Genomic DNA, 7,200 nt, shown 5'->3' with positions numbered 1-7,200 from the left:
GAAGGTACAGTGGGTTTCGAAATGGTCGGTGATCTGTTTTTTTTTTTTTTTTTTTCACCTTTATTTAACCAGGTAGGCTAGTTGAGAACAAGTTCTCATTTGCAACTGCGACCTGGCCAAGATAAAGCATAGCAGTGTGAACAGACAACACAGAGTTACACATGGAGTAAACAATTAACAAGTCAATAACACAGTAGATAAAAAGGGGGAGTCTATAAGGCATGAGGAGGTAGGCGAATAATTACAATTTTAAAGATTAACACGGGTGATAAATGATCAGATGGTCATGTACAGGTAGAGATATTGGTGTGCAAAAGAGCAGAAAAGTAAATAAATAAAAACAGTATGGGGATGAGGTAGGTGAAAATGGGTGGGATATGTTTGCAATTCGTTCCAGTCATTGGCAGCAGAGAACTGGAGGGAAAGGTGGCAAAAGAAGTATTGGCTTTGGGGATGACCAGTGCAATATACCTGTTGGAGTGGATGTTACGGATGGGTGTTGCTATGGTGACCAGTGAGCTGAGATAAGATGGGACTTTACCTAGCAAAGCATGCATAGTGGCACTGAACCTCTCCCAATGCCACCATTGCATTCTATCCAGAAATTTGGAGGTTCTTGCCAGAAACCTAATTTTCTGGTGCACTTTAGAGATAACTTTTTTGTGCCATGCTCACCGCTGTCAGATGGTTATCTAGCACACATCCAAGATAATTAATTGCTTTGAGTACTATGTTACCTACTACCACCTTAAAGTCAGGGGATTTCCTCAGTTTCACTTTGGACCCGTACAAGATGGACTCTGTTTTTCCAAGGTGGAGTGACAGCTGATTGTCATATAACCATATCATATAGCCATATACTGACATTCAGAAGTTAAGCACTGAGGGCTTTCTCAAGCACTTTTTGTCTCTGTGGGAAAACAACAGTGCAGAATCATCTGCATAGAGGAAAAGGTCGGATGTACAGGCAGACTTCAGATCATTTAATATAGAACAGAAGGAAAAGTAGACCTAGCACACTCCTTACAATTCAAAGTTTTGGGTTTAGACAGGGTCCTATCCACCATCTGTTTTCTTCCTTGCGGATAAAAGCTAACCCATTTCATGGCTAAGTTATTAAAGCCCATGGCTCTTAATTTGATTAACAGAATCTTATGATCCACTGTATCAAACACCTTTTGGAGATCTAACATAACCATACTACAACATTTTTCTCCATCTACTTCCTTCCTGATGTGGTCAGTGAGATATAGTAGGCAAGTGTTGGTGTAAAGTGATTTCCTAATGCCAGATTGTAGTTTATATAGTAGGTTATGTAAGGGAATATAACTGTCAATCTGCTTGAACATAATATTTTCCATGACCTTCGATAAAATACACAGGATTGAGACAGGCGGATAGATTCCATAATCGAGCTTATTGCCTTTTTTTATATAGAGGAATGACTCTTGCAAGTTTTGGTATACTGGGGAAATCCCTAGTTCAAAAGACTGATTTACAATGTGAGTTACACAGGGGGTGATAATTACTGCAGCATCCTTTGGAAATCTGGCACGAATGTTGTCAAGGCCAGTTGCTTTGCAATGGTCAAGTTATTTCAGCTTCTTTAGCACAATTGACTCAGATACTTCTTCAAACAAGAAAGCATCCACTTGAGGCCCATTCTGTGAGTAAAACTGCTGGACTTGATTCTCCCCATAACAACCTGATTGACCAGGTAACTTGCTCACTAATGTATTAGCTATAGTTGTAAAGTAGTCATTCAGACTATCTGCAACCATGGTCTTGTCTGATGTAACCTTTCCTCTAATGTCCAGGCTATGATTTCCTGCTTTTGTCTTTAATCTGTTACTGTAACCTAACAGCTTCAGACAGTGTGCTTCCATAGTGTGCTCTGATTCTTCCTGTTCTCAACCATTTTGTCATTAAAATAATATTTATTGGCCTTCTCAATCATCCTGTTAGCCTCATTTCTTAATTTCTTATAGTCTATAAAAACATAATCTGCCCTGGTTTTCCTGATCTCCAGAAAGCATTCATTTCATAGCTTAATTGCCTTTAAAAAGTTATTGTTTATCCATGGTTCTGTTCTTTGCTTAATTCAAAAAAATTATTGAGATCCAGCTTGCCAACAGCATCTAAAAACAATTATTTAAAATTGCCCCAGGCATTTTCCACCTCATTACATTTCAATACAGTAGATGAGTCCAATTTGCTCAAACAATTAACAAGACATCTGTACTATAGTTCCTCATAGACCTGATTTTTTGTTATGAAAAATTACAATGGTTTTCTGAACCTTCCTACTACAGAAAATGATGGAATGATCACTGAGCCCACAGTTTACAAACAGCACTGGTTGATATCCTTGATCTATCTGACACCAACACAAGGTCAATGATGGTTTGGCCAGAAGGACAGACTCTGGTTCGCTCATTAATCAGCTGTTGTAAGGCTAACGGATTACAACAATTCTTAAGAGCTGTAAAAGTAGCATTGTCCTTTTTCTGTATTAAAATGTACCACTAACAATAACCTTGGTTTTACCAAAATCCGTAGAGTTGGTGCAAGTCTCCTCCAACAATTAATAAAACTTGTACTGGCCTGGTGGTCTGCAACAGGTTCTGACTATAATGGGTTTGCATTTTGGTAATAGAATGTCTAACCACTCAGCTTCAATCTTGTCATGGATTAAATCTGATCTGCAGTTCAACCCAATATCTGAATTTACATATGTACAAATTCCCCCGCCTTTGCGATTGCTGTCTCTTCTACATTATTCATTATTTTCAACTTCAATCACAGCGTTTTTATTGAAACAAAGCAAAGCACTTCCACCTTACAGTTACTGGAGAGTAGGCACATTTTATCGATCTTGATCTGATTGAATCAAGGCATGATACGTTACCCCTACATCCGTTCTGGGTTGCAATGTGTACAGTTGCAGGAGCATCAGTCACAATCAAAACAAAGGTACAAAATGTTCTGGATCTGACTTTTGCTGGGCGATGATCTTGTAGAGGCGGTTCAACATGCTGAAATAAAAATAGTTAAGGGAGCAGCTCAATGATTTCAAACAGATGAAGTGGAATCCACAATTTGAAAATGCTTAATTTATACAAAACACAAGAGGCACTGCCTGTCCTCAGGCAAGGTTCGATTCGATGAACTACAAGGCTGCACTGTCAAGGGAATACGTTGAAATAGTATGGCAGTCTAGCAGCGCCACTGCATACTCAAGGCAAACCAATATATGCACATACCAACAAACTAATAACACACACAAACCAACTAATAACACACACCAACAAACTAATAACACACACCAACAAACTATTAACACATACCAACAAACTAATAACACACACACACCAACAAACTAATAACACACACCAAAAAACTAATAACACACACCAAAAAACAAATAACACACACATCAGCAAACTAATAACACACATCAACAAACTAATAACACATACCAACAAACTAATAACACACACCAACAAACTAATAACACACACCAACAAACTAATAACACATACCAACAAACTAACAACACACACCAACAAACTAATAAACCACACACCAACAAACTAATACACCACACACCAACAAACTAATAACACACACCAACAAACTAATAACACACACCAACCAACTAATAACACACACCATCAAACAAATAACACACACCAACAAACTAATGACACACACCAAGCAACTAATAACACACAACAACCAACTATAACAAACACCAACAGACTAATAACACACACCAACCAAATAATAACACGCACCATCAAACTAATAACACACACACCAACAAACTAATACCACACACACCAACCAACTAATAACACACACCAACAGACTAATAACACACACCAGCCAACTAATAACACACACCATCAAACTAATAACACACACACCAACCAACTAATAACACACACCAACCAACTTATAACACACACCATCAAACTAATAACACACACCAACAAACTAATAACACACACCAACAAACTATTAACACATACCAACAAACTAATAACACACACACACCAACAAACTAATAACACACACCAAAAAACAAATAACACACACATCAGCAAACTAATAACACACATCAACAAACTAATAACACATACCAACAAACTAATAACACACACCAACAAACTAATAACACACACCAACAAACTAATAACACATACCAACAAACTAACAACACGCACCAACAAACTAATAAACCACACACCAACAAACTAATACACCACACACCAACAAACTAATAACACACACCAACAAACTAATAACACACACCAACCAACTAATAACACACACCATCAAACAAATAACACACACCAACAAACTAATGACACACACCAAGCAACTAATAACACACAACAACCAACTATAACAAACACCAACAGACTAATAACACACACCAACCAAATAATAACACACACCATCAAACTAATAACACACACACCAACAAACTAATACCACACACACCAACCAACTAATAACACACACCAACCAACTAATAACACACACCAACAGACTAATAACACACACCAGCCAACTAATAACACACACCATCAAAATAATAACACACACACCAACCAACTAATAACACACACCAACCAACTTATAACACACACCATCAAACTAATAACACACACCAACAAACTAATAACACACACCAACAAACAAATAACACACACCAACAAACAAATAACACACACCAACCAACTAATAACACACACCAACAAACAAATAACACATACACCAACAAACTAATAACACACACACCAACAAACTAATAACATCCACAACTAACTAATAACACACACCAACAGACTAATAACACACACACCAACAAACTAATAAACCACAAACCAACAAACTAATAACACACACCAACCAACTAATAACACACACCATCAAAATAATAACACACACACTGGTAACTAATAACACACACCAACCAACTAATAACACACACCATCAAACTAATAACACACACCAACAAACTAATAACACCAACCAACAAACAAATAACACACACCAACAAACTAATAACACACACCAACAAACAAATAACACACACCAACAAACCAATAACACACACCAACAAACTAATAACACACACCAACAAACTAATAAACCACACACCAACAAACTAATACACCACACACCAACAAACTAATAACACACACACCAACAAACTAATAACACACACCAACAAACTAATAAACCACACACCAACAAACTAATACACCACACACCAACAAACTAATAACACACACACCAACAAACTAATAACACACACCAACAAACTAATAAACCATACACCAACAAACTAATAACACACACCAACCAACTAATAACACACACCATCAAACTAATAACACACACCAACAAACTAATAACACACACACCAACAAACTAATAACACACACACCAACAAACTAATACACCACACACCAACAAACTAATAAACCACACACCAACAAACTAATAACATACACCAACCAACTAATAACACACACCAACAAACAAATAACACATACACCAAGAAACTGATAACACACACCAACAAACAAATAACACTCACACCATCAAACTAATAACACAGACAAACAAACTAATAACACACACCAACAAACTAATAACACACACCAACAAACTAATAACACACACCAACAAACTAATAACACATACCAACAAACTAATAACACACACCAACAAACTAATAAACCACACACCAACAAACTAATACACCACACACCAACAAACTAATAACACACACCAACAAACTAATAACACACACCAACCAACTAATAACACACACCATCAAACAAATAACACACACCAACAAACTAATGACACACACCAAGCAACTAATAACACACAACAACGAACTATAACAAACACCAACAGACTAATAACACACACCAACCAAATAATAACACACACCATCAAACTAATAACACACACACCAACAAACTAATACCACACACACCAACAAACTAATAACACACACCAACCAACTAATAACACACACCAACCAACTAATAACACACACCAACAGACTAATAACACACACCAGCCAACTAATAACACACACCAACAAACTAATACACCACACACCAACAAACTAATAACACACACCAACAAACTAATAAACCATACACCAACAAACTAATAACACACACCAACCAACTAATAACACACACCATCAAACAAATAACACACACCAACAAACTAATAATACACACCAAGCAACTAATAACACACACCATCAAACTAATAACACACACACCAACAAACTAATAAACCACAAACCAACAAACTAATAACACACACCAACCAACTAATAACACACACCATCAAACTAATAACACACACACCAACCAACTAATAACACACACCAACCAACTAATAACACACACCATCAAACTAATACACCACACACCAACAAACTAATAACACACACCAACAAACTAATAAACCATACACCAACAAACTAATAACACACACCAACCAACTAATAACACACACCATCAAACAAATAACACACACCAACAAACTAATAATACATGAAAAGCAACTAATAACACACACCATCAAACTAATAACACACACACCAACAAACTAATAAACCACAAACCAACAAACTAATAACACACACCAACCAACTAATAACACACACCATCAAACTAATAACACACACACCAACCAACTAATAACACACACCAACCAACTAATAACACACACCATCAAACTAATAACACACACCAACAAACTAATAACACCAACCAACAAACAAATAACACACACCAACAAACTAATAACACACACCAACAAACAAATAACACACACCAACAAACCAATAACACACACCAACAAACTAATAACACACACCAACAAACTAATAAACCACACACCAACAAACTAATACACCACACACCAACAAACTAATAACACACACACCAACAAACTAATAACACACACCAACAAACTAATAAACCATACACCAACAAACTAATAACACACACCAACCAACTAATAACACACACCATCAAACAAATAACACACACCAACAAACTAATAACACACAACAAGCAACTAATAACACACACCATCAAACTAATAACACACAACAACAAACTAATAACACACACACCAACAAACTAATAC

Source organism: Oncorhynchus masou, chromosome 6, assembly GCF_036934945.1.
Source record: "Oncorhynchus masou masou isolate Uvic2021 chromosome 6, UVic_Omas_1.1, whole genome shotgun sequence".
NCBI classification, from domain to species: domain Eukaryota; kingdom Metazoa; phylum Chordata; class Actinopteri; order Salmoniformes; family Salmonidae; genus Oncorhynchus; species Oncorhynchus masou.
Note: the sequence above shows the minus strand (reverse complement) of the source record.